This window comes from Triticum dicoccoides, chromosome 2B, assembly GCF_002162155.2.
Source record: "Triticum dicoccoides isolate Atlit2015 ecotype Zavitan chromosome 2B, WEW_v2.0, whole genome shotgun sequence".
Lineage (NCBI taxonomy): Eukaryota > Viridiplantae > Streptophyta > Magnoliopsida > Poales > Poaceae > Triticum > Triticum dicoccoides.
The window spans coordinates 54,571,205-54,579,365 of NC_041383.1; positions in this window are offsets into that span (position 1 = coordinate 54,571,205).

Sequence of the window (8,161 nt, forward strand, 5' to 3'; positions counted from 1 at the left end):
ATACCACTCGGTGCCACCGATTTCACAACAGGAAAAACAGTTTGCCACTTATTCTGTGTTTCTTCTGATCCAGCTCCACTCAATGAATCTTGTCCTCTACCAGCATCACATTTTTATAAATGCTTTGTGCTGTGACTCAAGGATCAAACCCTTCTTGGAAATTGATGTCAAAGGGGGAGAGAGAGATCACATCAAAGCTTATCACTTAGAGAGATCACATCAGAGAGGGATAGTATCACCTCCTCAGGGGGAGAAAGAGATCTCCAGGTGGAGAGAATACTCAAGTAGAAAGTATTTCTCAAGGATCCCAGATGTTTGGTGTTCAAGAGGAGAGATGCCACATGTCTTATTGAGGGGAAAAGACATGTTCATATGTGCTTATTTGCATTAGTTTGCATTAGCTCTATTCAGTTATATCTTTCAGCTCTGATTTTCTGTTCCCTATCTTCTCCCAGTATCCCATGCTAGATTCAGGGGGAGCAAGACATCTAAGGGAAAGAAATCATTTAAATTCATTGCATATCTTTACTCTTGGGGACATGACAAATCCAATGTGGTACTTAGTACTCACTCTCTATATGTCATCCCAGTCTTGGTATTCTTGTGGTTTCTTCTGTTTGCTTTGGCTAGTAGATGTATCTGTGTTATCTAACCTTGTTTACGCAGGTTCATTCCATCCTAAGCCAACTCAAGACTACAAGGTAAGTATATGCACCACACTCATGTGTATGAGGATTTCTTGCTGATGTACATACTGTTTGCAAGAAGGACTCATGAGCATGAAGGTATTTTCTTTAATATTCTTTTCTCTGATGCATATGGCCAAGATACATGTAACACATTGCCTACTCTGTCATGGTTATGCTCTCAAATGCTTCTATATTCCATATTCACATGATTGCATACATGTAGGGGGAGCCTATGCTTGTTACATGTCTTTCCAAAGCTTTACTTGCTATTCTCTATATCTTTATCTAAAAGCTTTGATGTATGTTGTCATCAATTACCAAAAAGGGGGAGATTGAAAGCACAAGTGCTCCCTAGGTGGTTTTGGTAATTAATGTCAACATATCTTTTGTTGGACTAACACTTTTACCTAGTACATTTCAGACAAGTTCAACAATGGAGTGGCATGGACTAAAAGATGTGGGAACTCCTTCAAGATGCTAAGGACAAAGGATTGGCTCAAGATTCAAGCTCAAGACTCTTCATTTTATATTTTAGTGATCCAAGATCACATTGAGTCTATAGGAAAAGCCAATACTATCAAGGAGGGATGAGGTGTTGCTTAATGAGTTTCTTGCTCCATAGTGCTTAGTGATATGCTCCAAACCCTCAACTACTTTCTCGCTTCCACACATATGACCTAAACCTAAAGTCAAACTCGGCCATACCGATTCTTTCTATCCGGCGCCACCGAGTTCAGATGTCATAGCCACTGCCACAAACCCTAGACAAATCGGTCTCACCGATAGGGATCTTGGTCTCACCGAGATGGGATTGTAATCTCTCTGTGTATGTCCATTACCAAAATCAGTCTCACCGAGTTTGTGTAATCGGTACTACCGAGATTACAATGCAAACTCTCTGGTTAACTTATTACCAAATCGGTCCCATCGAGTTGAGTAATCGGTCCCACCGAGTTTGCCTGACCAACTCTCTGGTTAGCTAATTACCAAAATCGGTCTTACCGAGTTTGTGTAATCGGTCTCACCAAGATTACGTTATGCCCTAACCCTAATCATATCGATCCTACCGAGTTGCATTTCGGTCCCACCGAAAATCCTAACGGTCACTAGGTTTACTAAATCGGTCTGACCAAGTTTGTTGATTCGGTCCCAACGAGATTGATAAATTGTGTGTAACGGTTAGATTTTGTGTGGAGGCTATATATACCCCTCCACCTCCTCTTCATTCGTGGAGAGAGCCATCAAAACAAACCTACACTTCCAACTTACCAGTTCTGAGAGAGAACTACCTACTCATGTGTTGAGACCAAGATATTCCATTCCTACCATATGAATCTTGATCTCTAGCCTTCGCCAAGTTGCTTTCCACTCAAATCTTCTTTCCACCAGATCCAAATCCTATGAGAGAGAGTTGAGTGTTGGGGACACTATCATTTGAAGTACAAGAGCAAGGAGTTCATCATCAACGCACCATTTGTTACTTCTTGGAGAGTGGTGTCTCCTAGATTGGCTAGGTGTCACTTGGGAGCCTCCGACAAGATTGTGGAGTTGAACCAAGGAGTTTGTAAGGGCAAGGAGATCGCCTACTTCGTGAAGATCTACCGCTAGTGAGGCAAGTCCTTCGTGGGCGACGGCCATGGTGGGATAGACAAGGTTGCTTCTTCGTGGACCCTTCGTGGGTGGAGCCCTCCGTGGACTCGCGCAACTGTTACCCTTCGTGGGTTGAAGTCTCCATCAACGTGGATGTACGATAGCACCACCTATCAGAACCACGCCAAAAACATTCGGGTCTCCAATTGCGTTTGAATCCTCCAAAAACCTTCCCTTTACATTCTTGAAAGTTGCATGCTTTACTTTCCGCTGCTCATATACTCTTTGCATGCTTGCTTGCTATATGTTGTGAATGTTAAACTTGTGCCTAAACTCCACTTAGACTTAAAGAAGTTAAAAACTGCAACTTTGGTACTTAGTGTCTAATCACCCCCCTCTAGACACCTCTTCTCAAGGTCCTACAAAGGTAAAGGCCTACGTCTAGTTGTGATGGGATTATTGGGGTCTCGCTAACCAGGGAGCTAAACAAGCTATGCCTGGCTATCGAGTTGTGTTTCTTGTCCCTGAACCGCCGCCGGGTCGTCCCCTTATATACACGGGTTGACGCCCGGCCAGTCTACAGAGTCCCGAGGCCGACTCATACAAGTGTTCGGCTCGGTCTCTCCTTTCCTTATCTTACAACACAAGTTACATGACTATGGCGGTTTACCACTATGGGCCCCGATCCGCCTTTGGGCTCCGGGCCTCTAAGTTTCACAGTAAAGCGCCATCTTCTGAGTCTTCGTGGGCTTCTATATAGTTGAGCGTGAACCGGCCCCTCCTGGGCGGTTTACACTCAGTAGTTATATCCCCAACACTACCGGAGCAGCTTCTGACGCCACGTCCACGGCTGCAGATCTGCATCGTCGACACCACCCTTAACCCAACCACCGGAGCAGCTTCTGATGCCCCGTCCACGGCCGCAGATCCGCGTCGTCGACACCATCCTTAACCCAACCACCGGAGCAGCTTCTGACGCCCCGTCCACGGCCGCAGATCCGCGTCATCGATACCATCCTTAACCCAACCACCGGAGTAGCTTCACCTATGCCATTGTCCACGGCCACAGATCCGCTTTGCCCACACCGTAGTCCACCCTACCGGAGCCGCTCCACAAACACCCTACTCGATGGTTCTAGATCTCCTTACCGGACCCCATCAACCAGCGCAGTGTCATCACCCTTGACGTTTCTAACCTGATTCCCACTGTCTGGAGAGATGCCAAGCACCTGCCATGGCCTAGGTACTTGTCACCTTTAAACCCGTCCAGCATCACCTGCCCGATGTACTTCAAATATACTAACCGGTCGCTGTTACCTGTTATGCAGCTGGCAAAAACTACAAGGACGATGTTTCTTCTGGATCTAACAGCTTGGCCAACCAAGATCCTGGACTGAGGCATTGCTATGATCTTGTAAGCGCGTCTCTCTCTCTCTTGTATTGTTCTGTGCCTGCCAGCGTGCTTTGCTAGGGTTTTCGACCAGTAATCCCTTTGTGCAGACAATGATTTCTACTACTGGCTGCTAAATTAGATATGTAGATGTCATACATGATACTACCTCGTACCTCCGTTCCTAAATATAAGTCTTTCTAGAGATTCCACTATAGGCTACATACGGAGCAAAATGAGTGAATCTACACTCGAAAATGCATCTATATACATCTGTATGTGGTCTATACTGGAATCTCTACAAAGACATATATTTAGGAACAAGGGCAGTACATTACACAAAATCATAGGTGGCATGTAGGAATTCCAGTGCACTACATTAGGCTCCCTTAGAGTGCCTGCTAGTCCAGCATACAGAGTCATGGCTAGTTTATGGTACGCACACAATCGTTAATTGGTGGTTTAAATATGCGCAAGGGATATGCAATGTAGTATCATGTAGAGATGTCTGAAATTAGCCGTGTCAACTTGTAGATAGGGTTACACAATGAAAAAGTACAACATGTATGTGGCAATTTCATGGAACATCGCAAAAAAGGAGAGGCAACGGTGAGCCTATACAGTGTGCTATGGTACGTCACTCCTCCATTGCAGTTATTTGTATGCTAGTTCAATTAGCCAAGTTTCTTAGGGACAATTATTACGAGTTATCCTAAGAAAATAAGCACCTGTGAATATAAGCTCCATGTAATAAGCCAACCAGTTCTTTTTATTGCGTTTTTAGCTTATCTTTGGTATGATCAGTGGAAAGTCTAGATTGCATTATATTTTTTTCATTTTGCTGCCCATATGGAAATTAATTTGACTTGCAAACATCACAAATTGAACCTAGTGCAGTAATTAATATGATGGGAAAACAGACCATCACTACTTGCTCAAAATGCAAATACAAAGATACCATCTACTTGGCACAATCTACTTTGGTCAATGTTTTCCATAGAGATCCCATTGCCTAATTTAAACAAAGAACACATGACCCACATTTAAATGAAGAACAATTATTTATTGAAATTTGATGGCCCAAGTGGATGGTTATTATCATATAGAAGCACCACCTGAAAGCATCATATAGCAGTAGCAGCAGCTCATAACAACTAATCATACAGCAGCAGCAGTCTGCAATTCATCATATACCAGCAGCAGCTCATAGCAATTCATCCTATAACAACAGCAGGAGCAGCTCATAGCAATTCATCATATAGCAGCAGCAGGAGCAGCTCATAGCAATTCATCATATAGCAACAACAGGAGCAGCTTATAGCAACTCATCATATAGCAGCAGCAACAGCTCATAGCAATTCATCATATAGCAGCAGCAACAGCTCATAGCAACTCATCATACAGCAACAACAGCTCATAGAAATTCATCATATAGCAGCAGCAGGAGCAACTCATAGCAATGCATCATATAGCAGAAGTAGAAGCAGCTCATAGCAATTCATCGTATAGTGGATCAGAATGAAAATTTGGCAAAATATCAGAGGAGATCCTCACCTTGTTGGATGAGCTCATCCTTCAACAACACCTTAAGGCCATGGCCTGGGAGGAGGGGAGGGGGAATAAGGTGCCTTCTGCTGTAGTGTGGCATCAGCCGTAGTTGTGCAGCGCCCGCCGGAGTAGTGCGTTGGACGAACCACAGTGGAGCAGCTGCTGGAGACCATGAGAATGAGGGGCAGCGCCAGAGGGAGGAGCAGCCAGAGTGATTTGCCCCTACCTGCTGGCCATGTAGCCTAGCTGGACATAGCATCGTCGAGGACCAGGCCAGATGGGACCAGTGGCGACGGCTCGCTGGAGGAACCCTAGTGCTGCAGGCAAGGGATCGAGGTAGAGGGAAAGGGGAGAGGAGATGCAAGCGGGAAAACAATGAATGCTTGTGTGTTTGTTTTTACTTGAGGGTCAGGTGTGACACGGGCGTCAGCATTTGCATTTTGAGTGTAATATAGGCAGACGACAGAGTCATTTCACTATTCCCCTTCCCTTCAATTTTTAGTGAGGTTCTACCCGAAACACCCCCCTCCAAAGAAAAATTAGTTAAGCCCAAGCCCATAACTCAAAAATGACTTCTTTACATCTTTTATGGCTTATTTTGACAATATGCCCTGAAAAGGCGGAATCGAACTGGCCCTTAACCTGCAATTCAATTGTGCCTGCAATGATGAATCACTCCTGCCTGCTATCTGTACATTTAGGCATCATCATACATGGCATAACCTAATACATGTGCATTCCATTGTAGAATCTGGTCAGTCAAGTGATGGTCTTTAAGCCTCCTTCTTTGCTTCTTTTCTTGATATGTAAGATTTGCTCACACATCCGTTGAATTGCTTGTTTGCATCAGCCAGCCATACTAGGACTGTTTGCTTTGATTACTTGCTGTTCTTGACCTAACACTCTAACAAAGCTTGTCAACAATTTAAATACTAAGGGCTGCTGTAGTGGGGCCTTGTCTAACTCATAGGTGACATAAAGGTTTGGCTGTACACTACAGTAGGCTCTCCAAGAGTACCTGGAGATCCAGTTCGAAGGTATGCCTAGTTTTTACATAGTGCAGACATAGTAAATGCTTATTTCATTGTGTGCAAGTGCAAGAGATGCGGCATGTTTCATTATGTGGTGTTGTTTTGTTATAATCTCATCCTTTCGTGTTCACAGACTGGAAAGTATGCATATTTATCTTCCAAGGAGACGAGTAACTAGTTTGTGTCACCTTGCAGACGGGGTGCAATGAAGATAAGATTGAGGATTTCCAAGTACAAGATGTTAGGAAGGAGCCTTGCAAGAGAAGTAGGAGCTGCGCTGATCCTCTTCAACCTGCTAAGGTAAGTCACTGTATGCAACTCAACAGTTCAATTCCTTGTTTGTTTCAGGCATAGTTAATTTGCTCTTTTCAATTGCTTTATTTGTCCTCAGTTAATGAGATGCCCAAATAATCATGCCTAATGTTCGGTACTTGTATAACAATTAGTTGACATAATTAAAGGCCTTACCATTTAATTATTTTGCCGAAGTGTGCCTGAAGCTTTGAAGTCTATTAACCAACTATTATTGCATGAGGCTCACAATCTAGTTTATACTACGCTAATGATTGCATAGTTTTGCCTGCTGTAGTATGTTTGTATGAAACCCTCTACTGTTCATTATGCTCCCTAAGACTTTAATTGAGATACAGAATGGCCAACTGCTTGCTTATACGCAATGTGCTGTCTAAATTTCTAACTTGTTTGTGTTTTCGATTGGGCCCCAACATCATGCTCCTTTGGTGAACTAAGAGGGATTTCTGTATGTAGGCTGCACAAACTATCTTTCTTATAATTTTTAAAATATCACCTGCTTATGCTTGATGACATGTAACATTATTGTTAGTCCTGTTTTGCCATGTAGTACAAAATAGTGTCTTGCTCGCTTCACTGTTGTAACTATATTTTGGCCCTAGTCATGTGTACTTACAGAAACATTTCAGGATGAAGTGACATCAACACAAAGATCTGCAAGTAGTGCGGCATGGCCGTTACCGAATGGTTATGGATTGGAATTGGAATGTGCTGATGTTCTCGAGCATCAACTAGAGGTGGCAAGACAACATGTACATGATTGTCAACATTTAATCAACAAGTTGAGACTGGACATGCAGGTATTAGATGCAGGAGTCAAAAAATGAAACAAGACACTGAGGTAACCATGAAGGAATTGGAGATTTTGCAGACTGAAATTTGTGCTACCTGAACCCGGCCAATCGATTATAGTTCAAATGAAGTTAAGTTGATGCGCGTCCATGATGTATGAGCTGTATTTTCCCAGTGTATGTAATTTGCTGTTTGTGTATGCTTTATTAACACCTGTGTCGAACCATAATGCCCAGTGGGTATAATCGGCTGTAATTTCTTTATTGTATAGTGTAGGATTATTCTACCTTTTTATACCTTGATCTCTTTGTTGTATAGTGTATGCTTTTTAGAGGTGATAATATTGAGTAGGATAATTCTTTGAATATGCTATATCGTTCAAACGTGGGCCAACTCGCCCGACCATGGCCCTTCACTGGCCGTACGATCCCATGGGTCATGTACGGGCCGTCGGATCCATGGGCCTTCAATCGGCCGTCGGACCCATGGGCCTTCATTGGGCCGTCGGCTCCATGGGACTTCAGTGGGCCGTCGGATCCATGGGCCTTCTACGTCTCGTAGGATCCATGGGCCTTCTACGTCTCGTAGGATCCACGGGCCTTGTAAGGGCCGACTCATTTATGGGTATTGTACGGGCCTTTAATGGGCCGTAGACGGGCCTTTAATGGAAATTGTACGTTTTATGGGCTGACCATAACGGGCCGTTAATAGGCCGTATTTGGTGATGCTATGAAAATGGCCCAACAGATTAACGGTCCACAAACGGGCCGACTGTAACGACGGGCTGAATTTGGCCCACAAGCAGAAAA